Source organism: Schistocerca gregaria, chromosome 1 (assembly GCF_023897955.1).
Source record: "Schistocerca gregaria isolate iqSchGreg1 chromosome 1, iqSchGreg1.2, whole genome shotgun sequence".
Lineage (NCBI taxonomy): Eukaryota > Metazoa > Arthropoda > Insecta > Orthoptera > Acrididae > Schistocerca > Schistocerca gregaria.
The window spans coordinates 439551719-439564004 of record NC_064920.1 but is presented as its reverse complement, the minus strand read 5'-3'; the positions used below and the strand labels follow the sequence as shown (position 1 = coordinate 439564004).

General features: G+C 41.8%; 1 protein-coding gene across 7 annotated transcripts in view; it reads right to left on the bottom strand.

The window, feature by feature from the left end:
- Positions 1-12286, bottom strand: part of LOC126351455 (leucine-rich repeat and immunoglobulin-like domain containing-NOGO receptor-interacting protein 4) — a 2189427-nt gene that overhangs the window by 1553293 nt on the left and 623848 nt on the right. For 3 of the 7 annotated variants that reach the window (XM_050002609.1, XM_050002607.1, XM_050002611.1), the window contains exon 1: positions 7789-7969. The exons of 2 other annotated variants lie outside the window; for them this stretch is intronic. The gene's annotated coding sequence lies outside the window, so the exon portion shown is untranslated. Of the gene's footprint in view, positions 1-7788; positions 7989-12286 lie in introns of those variants that run through there. 2 more of the 7 variants (XM_050002605.1, XM_050002608.1) reach the window with 1 other exon arrangement.

The following is a 12286-nucleotide window of genomic DNA, read 5'->3' as shown; positions in this document are numbered from 1 at the left end:
GAACCATTTTTTTTTTTTACTGCTGTGCCCTTGGAAATAAATCAAAGCGTTTGCAAGTATCAGATATACTAATTTTCGTTACTTAATGTGGCTGAACGTAAATAATTCTATATCAGTCTTACAAATGCTGCTCGGTACAACAGTTCAAGCATACAGTTTCGTTAGTCTTACGGAAAATAATTTTTATGTGCCCTACGAAAGATTTTGTTTCGCTGTTGAGTCACGCGACGAATATCTAATAACTAAACCACAGCTGTATTTATTGATGGTGAAGAACAGTCTGCCCTCACGATGAATCCGAATATTGTTCAGTGTGTGTTTCTTAAAAAAAAAAAAAAAAAAAAAAAAAAAAAAAAAAAAAAAAGGTTCAAAAGGCTCTCAGCACTATCGGACTAAACATCTGAGGTCATCAGTCCTCTAGAACTTAGAGCTAGGTAAACCTAACTAACCTAAGAACATCACACACATCCATGTCCGAGGCAGGATTCGAACCTGCGATCGTAGCGGTCGCGCGGTTCTAGACTGTAGCGCCTAGAACCGCTCGGCTACACGGACCGTCTGTGTTTCTTCCCTATAAACGATTAACACACGAACTGATAGCGTCGCTAACCTGTACGTGTGCTATCTAGCTAGAAAACGTCGTTAACTGTGCAATATATATGCGAATAATTGTACAAACGCTTTGCTACCTCTACGAACGGCTGAAACTCAGTAGCATTTGAGCCTTTAGTGTACGCTTGATGGATAAGGCGGAAACGGCATACTAGTGGTTTCAGGGGCGATAATCAGCTCGTAATCAGCGTTGTGGGCAAGAAGTTATTAGTCTTAGAAACGGTCGACACTTGCAGATTGATGCTTCGTGATAGATTTGCAGATGTGTTTAGGTGAATCGTTTGGTTTAATGTTCTCCGCAATCACTGAAGGTTAGGATTCTGTTCTGGGGTGCGTACATGAATGGTCCAAATAGCTCTGAGCACTGTGGGACTTAACGTCTGAGGTCATTAGTCCCCTAGAACTTAGAACTACTTAAACCTAACTGACCAAAGGACATCATACAGATCCATGCCCGAGGCAAGATTCGAACCTGCAACCGTAGCAGTCGTGCGGGCGTCTAGAACCGCTCGGCCACCGGGGCGGCTGCATATTTGTTGTCAAGGAGGTGAAATGCATGAGCAGTTTATCTTAAACAGTTTCTGCTCAAAATCCCCATTTCGTTTGTTTGCTGTCGACAGCTTCTATACACGTTTACATTGTAGCCTATACAGGGTAGTCCATTGATAGTGACCGAGCCAAATATCTCACGAAATAAGCATCAAACGAAAAAACTACAAAAAACGAAACCCGTCTATCTTGAAGGGGGAAAACAGATGGCGCTATGGTTGACCCGCTAAACGGTGCTGCCATAGGTCATACGGATATCAACAGTTTTTTTCTAAATATGAACCCCCTTTTTTATTACTTATTCGTGTAGTACGTAAAGAAATATGGGTGTTTTAGTTGGACCACTTTTTTGCTTTGTTATAGATGGCGCTGTAATAGTCACAAACGTATAAGTACTTGGTATCATGTAACATTCCGCCAGTGCGGACGGTATTTGCTTCGTGATACATTACCCGTGTTAAAATGGACCGTTTGCCAATTGCGGAAAAGGTCGATATCGTGTTGATGTATGGCTATTGTGATCAAAATACACAACGGGCGTGTGGTATGTATGCTGCTCGGTATCCTTGACGACGTCATCCAAGTATCCGTACCGTTCGCCGGATAGTTACCTCATTTAAGGAAAGAGGAAGTGGTTCAAATGGTTCTGAGCACTATGGAACTCCACTGCTGTGGTTATCAGTCCCCTAGAACTTAGAACTACTTAAACCTAACTAACCTAAGGACATCACACACATCCATGCCAGAGGCAGGATTCGAACCTGCGATCGTAGCAGTCGCACGGTTCCGGACTACGCGCCTAGAACCGCGAGACCACCGCGGCCGGCAAACAGGAAGTGTTCAGCCGCATATGAAACGTCAACCACGACCTGCCACAAATGATGATACCCAAGTAGATGTTTTAGTTGCTGTTGCGGCTAATCCGCACATTAGTAGCAGAAAAATTGCGCGAGAATCGGGAATCTCAAAAACGTCGGTGTTGAGAATGCTACATCAACACCGATTGCACCCTTACCAGGAATTGCATGGCGATGACTTTGAACGTCGTGTACAGTTCTGCCACAAAAGAAATTATGGGACGATGAGAGATTCTTTGCACGCGTTCTATTAAGCCACGAAGTGTCATTCACGAACAGCGGTAACGTAAAGTGGCATAATATGCACCATTGGGCAACGGAAAATCCACGATGACTGCGACAAATGGAACATCAGCGACCTTAGCGGGTTAATGTGTGGTACGGCATTGTGGGAGGATGGGTAATTGGCCCCCTTTTTATCGATGGAAATCTAAATGGTACAATGTATGCTGATTTCCTACGTAATTTTCTACCAATGTTACTACAAGATGTTTCACTGCATGACAGAATGGCGATGTACTTCCAACATGACGGATGTCTGGCACATAGCTCGCTTGCGGTTGAAGCCGTATTGAATACCATATTTCAAGACAGGTGGATTGGTCGTCAGTCGCACGTTCACTGGATCTGACAGCCCCGGATTTCTTTCTGTGGGGAAACTTGAAGGATATTTGCCATCCTGATCCACCGACAACGCCTGACAACATGCGTCAGCGCATTGTCAATGCATGTGCAAACATTACGGAAGGCGAACTACTCGCTGTTGGGAGGAATGTCGTTACACGTATTTCCAAATGCATTGAGGTTGACGGAAATCATTTTGAGCATTTATTGCATTAATGTGGTATTTACAGGTAATGACACTGTAATAGCATGCGTTCTCAGAAATGATAAGTTCACAAAGGTACATGTATCACACTGGAACAAACGAAATAAAATGTTCCAACGTACCTACGTTCTGTATTTTAATTTAAAAACACACCTGTTACCAAATGTTCGTCTAAAATTGTGAGCCATATGTTTGGGACTATTACAGCGCCATCTATCACAAAGCGAAAAAAGTGGTACAACTAAAACAGTCATATTTCTTTACGTACTACACGAATATGTAACAAAAAATGGGGGCTCCTATTTTGAAAAACGCAGTTGATATCCGTTTTACCTATGGCAGTGCCATCTATCCGCCCAACTATAGCGCCATCTGGTTTCCCCCTTCAAGCTAGACAAGTTTCGTTCTTTGTAGTTTTTTCGTTTGACGCTTATTTCGTGAGATATTTGGCCCGATCACGATCAATGGACCATCCTGGGTATTGTGATATTTCCCTAGTATACAATCAACTATGAAATGGTGGAACGGAATAATCTGATTGTTGGCTGTATCTCTTTTTATGTCTTGTCATCTGTTTTTGGTCTATATACGATCAAATAAGCTATACCTTATAGCAATATATGCATGCGTTTCACAAACAACGAATGAAAACACACAATTTTTCCTTCATGCACTTCAGCGTTCCTTCTTTACTTTTCCGTTTTACACTTTTCAGAAAGTGCAAAGATTGGCTGAAACAGAGTTCCTTTATTGACAGATATACGCTCTCGCTACGGTATCACGTATCTCTGAGTAAACAACAGCAGGGAAAAAGATGCGAATCAAAAGCAACAAATAGCATACAAAAAGAGGTAACAAAATTAATAAATATTTTCGATTATTATCAACATGATAAATATATGTTTACCAAACATTTCAGCGAAAAGTTTATGAATGTCCACAAACACATACATGACTACACAGGTACGCGGAGGGAAATTAATTCCGACCACATAATAAGCTCATTTTGTCGCAAAAAGCAGTGGCACTGCTTCGCGCAGCGATCGACGGTTTGTGGCGTGATCGCATTCCGGTGACACAGCTGCGTCCTGATGCCAATCACATCCCGACCATTCCCATATGTTAATCTCAATAAACAAACGCCCTTATTTTTCGTACTGTTTCGTTGCCATTTCACATACCGAAAACAGCTATGTAAACCGCATGTACTTATGACTCGAGCTAGATGCACATCAAAGCCACTGTTGTAAGCTCGATATTTACAGCATTATTGAACAATTTTAAGTTGGTCTGTAGCTGAACATTCGATGGCAGTGGCAAACATTAGTTACATCACACAGATATAAGAAAAGCACTAAGTCGTACAGTAGAGGAACGATTTTGGCATTCGACTGCAGTCATTTACAGGAACGGACTGCGGTACTGAGTTTTTATACTCTCCGATCCATGCTAGAATACTTATGTTACACTCAGCACGAAATATCTCGCCAGGTGAGCCAATACTGACACGATGATAAGACGTTGTTTTCAAGACCAGTCAACAGCACAGTGGATATATACGGTGGACTAGATATAGTACAAAAAGTCAACAAAATGCTAAAATTGTAGTGCGCGTACAGATTTGGAGAAAGGACAGACTTCAATATGGATATATTCAAGTCGAAACCCAACTTGGCATTATGAAAGCTACATAGGGCACAAGACAATAAATAACGTGCACGAATGATTGAGATGTCGGGACGAGCTCACACATCTGATATCCCCCTTCAAAGTAGGAATGACAACTGTAAATACTCAGTATGAATGAAGGTATACATTGAGAGAAGAATATAATGAAAAAAAGTTGCGTCACAATGAGAGTAACCGAGGGAGGTGGTGCATTGTTAACCCCTAACTCATGAGGTGACTTTTCTATAACGTACACTACGAGGTCGGGTCTCTGGGACCCCTATGTTTAAGACGAGATTTAAGGCGCAAATCATTTGAAATTTTTAACTTCCGCTACAATTATTCGCGTGTTTTTAAATATCTGTTGTTGATTTTATTACTCTAAATAATGCCTGCAGTATTTTACCTTTTATCACACAAAACCATATAATGTTGTACGTTCTTTTTTCTAAAACAGTACACATAAAGGAAATGTTATAGAACTTAATTTTACATTATGAAAAATTGTAGTGTCTCTGTAGCAAGTAAATGTTCAGATAAAACTAAATCCTAAGGTTGAAACTTGCACACAAAATTGCACTAGATAGTTGCTGAAAGAAAATCTGCAAAACTGACATTTTGCTGGGATGTACATGTTTTTATTTCTGTTAACACTCAAAATTCATTTAATTTTAATTATTGCTTTAAGTGCTTCTTTGGAGAAACAGAAAGGTTTCCATCACAACAGTCCTGGTGTTCGTCTTGTTCGCTAGTCGAACTGTTGTTACTGACTATTGTAAAATCGTTGTGTTTTTCGTCTGTGTCTTGACCTACGCCACTGTCATCTTCCTTCATTCACCGATTAACAATTTCATCAAACTTAGGATCGATGAAACTGACACGTTTCTGTGACAAAATTTATTATTATACAGAAGAAAACAAATACCTAGTTCAAGAAGCGCCGTCTAGAAGACTCCAACACGTGTCAGAAACACTTGGGAACAACAAACAAAAAGGCGATAACGCAAACGACAGTAAAACATTACAAGATAGTGATTTAAGGAAGCTATAAGAAGCACTCCGCCACAACTGACCTTGCATAGTGAGCTCGAAACTTATCGCGCAGTCATGAGTCAAGGTTTAACATACTGGACTCGGATTTGGGAGATGCGTGAGTTTCAATTCCACATCCAGTAACCAAAATTTATGTTCTCCGTTGTATACCTAAAAATTTCAGGATGATCCCATTGATAAGGACACGGCTGATATCTGTGTCCTTTCCCGATTCAAAGTTGTCCTACATTCGCAATGATCTCGCCGTCGGCAGGCGGCAAACACTAATCGTCCTTTCTGTGTTTCTTAGACCAGACAACACTATCACTATGCAATGTTTCGAAATTTCAGAAGAAGTTGGGAGCAATGAAATAGATGTTTCGGTGTAATGAACTATTTCCCTTAGGAAAACTTCACGAGAAGAGTAATCAGCTTCCGAACCGCTAACACTTGGCGCTGCTTGACGACCTCGTGAGAGGACACACATGTCAGATTTCAACTTCGTTTTCCTTCAATTTATAGTTGGACTGCGTTAGATCTCTAATAGGGGCTGCAATACTATAGAATCTACGAGAAGTGTCATTAAACTGTGTTAAGTGCGGAAGAAGTTGCATATTATACCTATCCAGCACATACTTAATGCACGTTGAGGTTTGTGTGTGAGCGTGTGAAAGTATTAGTATGTAGGTATGTTTTCTCATCCGAAAATCAGATGAACATTATATGCCCTTACTTCCTTCTTGCAAAACTAACCTGTTCTTGTTTCACAATATATACAAAGTCGACAGAGGGCTACTTAGATTACTTCCGCTGCCAACACGTACGACATTCTATCTAAACTTATCGTTCTTAACAACCATATGTTTCATCTTATGATGTTCACAGAAAGTGAAACTTGTTATATGATCTGAAAAATGGGTGAGGAATGACTACATCGTCTACACTGCAAAAGTGAGACCGTGGACGTGTGTAACTGTGAAAATGTGTGTGAATTTGTGCAGACATCAAAGTGTGATTAAATGTGACTTTGCGTTTGCCTGCTATGTTGAGATAATCTTGTGTTGTAGCTGCGTATTCATCCACAAGTGATTAAATTAAGTTTTGACTGAATAAAGCCCTGTCCGTTTTATGTTGTATGTATAGATGCAATTGAAACTGTGTATATCCTGAATACATCTACACAATGGAAACTGTCCACAGATGTATTAATGAAGATATAAAGAAAAGCGTACGACATGTGTTGGTAAACACATTCCTGAATGTATGTCATGTGCAGCGTACGATATGAAGTATGAACAGAGTTATTTGAGAAAAAAGGAATTAACATCAACGTAAAGATGTAGGTGTCCCCAGCTTATGAATATAATTTCACAGTATTGCTGAAGTCGTCGCACTTTTTTCATATAGAACACAGAAACTGTGTAGTCCACAGCAGTATTTCTTTATAAGAAGACTTAGAAATTAATATGAATTAATTTAATCAATCGCGATATTTGAAAACCTCTTTAAGGTTGGAATTCGAACTAGTATCTCGAGCTTATCCTGAGCTTAAGCAACGTCGTCATCTGAGTATGTCTTCGGTAAGACACCCCTAGCCTCAGACATTTCTGTCCCATTACTTCCAAATACTACACTCAAAGATTCTCTTACAAGTTATGCCACACAGGCAGTACTAACAAGAGAACGTTACTACGTCGAGGATTTGAATTGCTTTCGGAGAAGGGCACATATTGTATTTTATTAATTTCGATTACTGTTTAAATTAGCAAGAGTGACGTCTGCATGTGTCTTATTTTGATCTTACAATTAATGCGACTTAATTTTGTGATGAATTCTTAACACTGGATAACTAAACCCTCGCAGAATTCACTATTGCAGTAAGGTATAGAACAGGACATTTTGTGCTTAATTTGGTATGTATTGGAGATGTGATTAATTAGTGCATAACATATAAATTATGACTTCTTTTCAATAACATGTCGAGTAGTAAAACCTCACGATGCTTTTGTAACATTTTCTCCCTCTTTAGCGTTCTAAGGTTAATGCAGTAGCGTCATTCTTGCTTTGGATGTCTACGAGGCACAGCCAAGACTAGAGCACATTAACCGAATGAGTGGATGCGCTGGAGAGACATTTAACATTGCTCCACTTCGCTTCGTGGGAAACAACAACGGAAGATTTCGTAGAAGGGCCAACACGGGTTTGTTTACAAATGTCAGCTCCATTGTGTACGGAACTTACAGAGTAAGGAGTTCCGCAGTCGGGCACAGGGGTCGAACAGCTGTCGCCGATCGCCTCTCACTGTCTTCGCTGCAGAGCACGCCGTCACTTTGCTTCCGCCGGCCGGAGCGCCGGGTCGTGTCTCGACGCACACCGCAACAGAGACGGCCGAGAGGAGCAGCGCGGGCGCGTGTGGTCGGTGGGCGCGCCACGAGGAGACTGAGCGCGCACCACGGCCGCCGCCGCGCCGCTGCCACGGGCAGGGGTGGGGTGGGGGTGGGGGCAGACGTGGAGGTGGAGGGGGGACAGCAAGTGGCGGCTGCGGGCCTCCTGTCTTCCTGGCGGCGCTTAGCACGGCGCTGCCGCGTCATCCCGTCCACCAGGCGTGTCCACCCAGCCGGAACAGCGCGTCTTTTCAATTATCTGCGCGCAGGGCACACTACCAGCAGTTTTGAATCGTACTCCGCCAGTGAATGTAATTGAAAGAGAAAGTAGGTTAACGGGTCTTCCATTGTGTGCAATGCCAGTGAAGTGTCAACATAACTGTGAATCAACGTTTATTTACTCCACCAGAGGAATATTACAAATGACAGACAAAAATAATTATCTACCCATTTCATTCTCCAGTGTACAGGGTGAGAAATAAAGTCTTTCAGAGAGTAACTTTTTTCTCCCCTAAGGCCTGGGATTCCACTGAGGATGTTTTACTCTCAGACAGTTTGCTGCTCTCATACAGCATTCGCGGAACTGTTAAGGCCGGTATTACAATACCACATTTTCTGTGTTACAAGGAACTTTGTCAATGTCAGGCATTTGTCAAAATTTTTTTCATCGAATGGAGCAAAGTGACTGCTTGGTGCCCTAGCATCGCTGCAGCAATCTGATACCTATCATTTATCACATTGTCAGCGTGTGGGCGTTATTCTGTCGTTCTGCGCAACGGATTAATCTGAGTTGTACCCTTTAGCCTGTGGCTCCTGCAAGATGAAATTTCCACCTCCACACTACTGCAGAAGTCAGACAGACGCTCCTAACGTTCTAAATTGAAATGCCTGAAAAACTTTCAGCAACACATATTTTCTGGAGTCGTCTGCAGTAAGGAAATGACACAAAAATTCACAAAATTCTTACGTAACTAGTGGGATACTTGGGTACAGGAGTAGTCCTAGTTAGTCTAAGAAAAACATGAAACTAACGAAAATTATTATTTATTTTGCTAAAATTTTGAGAAATCACAATGGCGCCTTTAGTTATGAACTGCACAAATTATTGAATGTGAAGTTACCTCTGAAGGATAGGATTCGCTAATGAAAATACTATACAAAGTTTAAGATCGTTATTGACTTGGCAGAATGGCTGAGAGCCGCGCCTACTCAACTTGAATAATTATCTGTTAGAATGTTGCTAGACATGGTCTAGGCTGTCGCGTGTGAAATGCAATGAAGTGTACTGTTGTGGAGGAAATATGGGGCTCGCAAGAGCTGTAGCGCACAATACCGTAAGCTGTGATGGCAGCTGTCTGCACCGCTCGCTGCTGACAAATAAGATAACTCTCGTTCTATCTGGACTGCCCTTCGCCAATCAAACTCTCCCTACGCCTTGATGAAGTCACGGACTCCTATTCGCCCCTAGTCTAAATATTGGCATGGTACACCGGTCAGATAATCAGTCAACCGCGATGCCACTCAAAAATTCACTCGCAGGCGTTTAACCATAATTCTTTCTATTCACACCACGCAATTAGTGTGGCGGCCAACACAGTGAACAACGCTTAATCGCAAGGACTCAATATAGAGTCGCACTCCGATTCGTTCTCGACAGAGGTGCTTTCCCAGTGAAGTACTGAGGAGAGACTTGTTCCTCGCTCTTTGAGTACACGTACGAGCGAGCACGCTCTCGTTACATGTTCTCACTCCAAGAGGGACAACGGAACAGCCCCTCTCCACGCCAGACATGAAGAGGTATATCTTTCGGTCTCTTCCATTACTCCTTCAGCTCCAGGCGTCAGGAATATCGTCTGTCAATCAGCATTGCTCTTCTAAAACGGGAGAATGACGTTTCGTTTAAGGCGACCAATCCTGAAATCTGTAGCATCGGCGTTTGGCGTTTGCTGTCTCCCTGTGAAAATCTCTGAAACTGCGTGCTAATGCATAGGCTGGCCGCTCCCACACAATGTAGCGGAATTTGCTTTTAACCCGAACGTGAGGTCGTCCTGTCACTCGCGCAAACGCTGTCTGCTCTACGGGTGGTCACCGGTCGACGTAGATAGGTTGGGACCGGCCTCCTGGTGTGCGGTTGCTCTCCAGAACTAAAAGCTCCTGTGACTGCCGTGTCTGGAATGTGTGTGTGTACGCCAGCCTCGAGTATTTCAACCTCGGTGCGCAATTTACTTGTTATTTGCATATCGTTTGCATGAATTCATGCAGCATTGACTTTATCTTATCGAGTTTGGGTTCGAATGAAGCATCTTGATGTGCGGAATATGATTATGAGGGCGGAATATGTAAGCAATGAAGGTCAGGAGGAGATAACGACGTCTTACAGAATGGCTTCGAAATTTACATGGTGAGTCTAAAATATAAGGGAGATGAAACACTGTATCATTTGTGTCATCCAAAATACAAAAATAGAATAAGAAGCGAGAACCATGAAGATACTGTGAAGCCATTAATCATGTAGTATAGCCAGTATGTACCCCCAATGATATAAAGAAGAAAATCTACTGCTTTCATAGAAATGGAAACATATATTTATGGCTATGGCGTGTACTAAACATTTACTTGCGTTAAGATGTTCCTCCGACGGTGATTTATACACACCACACGTTTCTGGCATTATATTCGTCAATACGCACTGTGCTGTTGCAAGAAATTGCAGGGTTATGATAAGTCTGTCTCTTGCGAATGTAGCATTTCTGAGGCATGTGTTCCTAACATGAGGAGACACTTTCTTGAGCACGTGTTGAAACGAACTCTCGTCCATTCGCAATTAATTCTCATACGATTTTACGTCCACGACTTGCAGCTCCAGAAACAGATTTTGTTGGATGCTTGTTGCTTGCTGTGAAACCTATGACGTCAACCAAAAACGTTTCCTTTTCCTTTTCTTTTGCTCTTCTTCCAAATGTAAACGCAATTCAGTTGTGGTACACACACCGACAGAGCACAATGATAAGACTTCATCTGCCATGATGAATGAATTATGGCGTCAAAGATCTTCGTCAGAGAAACTTTGATGACATTACTTGCGCCACGTCAAATATATTTGTCAAAGAAAATATGATGAATATTTGATCACTTTACATTGTGAAAGAAAATTTGATGGTGTAATACCGGCCTAACACTAGGGGCGGATTTTCACTGATAGCTAGTCTCTGACAGTTACTTGTGAGTACATTCCGTAAGTCTCTCAGAGTCTTACGAGAGCAGACGTCGGAAGCGTTTACACAAAGCAGGGTGAAACTGTCTGTGAGAACTGAGAGATCACTGACCGCGTGATTTTCTAGTCGTAGTTTTGCGCTCGAAGGAACACATTGTGATGGAAGAGTGTCAGATTGCAGGGTCAAAGAAAAAAAAGTCGGAACATTCGGGAGGACGACGGTTCAATCCCGCGTCAGGCCATCCTGGTTTAATTTTTCCGTGATTTCCCTAAATCGCCCCAGGCAAATGCCGGGATGGTTCCTTTGAAAGGGCACGGCCGACTTCCTTCACCGTCCTTCCCTAATCCGATGAGACCGATGACCTCGCTGTTTGGTCTCTTCCCCCAAACAACCGAATGCAAAAAAACGGAAACGACCGTGTTACTGTTGAATAAGAGCTGATTATGCTGCGGGATGGTTTTGGAGCATACAAGAATCTCACTGTAGCGGTTGTGGTAGAAGATTCACAAGAATATTGAAATTTTACGAGAATGACAGCGATTAAGATGGAAGAAATACTCCTTGTAATTGGACTAAAAACAACCAAACTACATACTGTTACGCGTAAATCCACTTGTATAAAAGATGGGCTGGTTGCGAAATTAAGATTTTTAGCATCATGTCCGTTTAGTTTCTATAACTTATGTGGTAAAGTAACAATTTCGGTGAAATAACATTGCAATAGTTTTCACCTTGATATCCAAAAGCCAAATAGGGCGGATATCTGGTAAATGGAGCATTGCCGGACATAGATTTACGTGAAAGTTTTTGCTTTATTTTTAAGATTTGTTCTTTAGCACCTAATATAGTAATAAAATCAATAAGTGGCACGTCACATATAATTATTAATGCCGCTGTATTACAAGTTAAACGGTAATTTTCTGAGTTCCGAAAAAATCAGTTTCAAACAGACCATTTGTTTGTCTATGTTAGTTGATCTGTGTTAGAAAACTATTTTGCCCCTTCCTTAAACTGTGGATATTCTGGTAAATTTCTTCTGTGGAGGTGTTAAGAACTGCAGACATTTGAGCCAACAAACATCGCTTTTTTTCTCAGTTCCTGTAGTCGAGTAACTGTGCATTCGATAACGCTGGCATATCC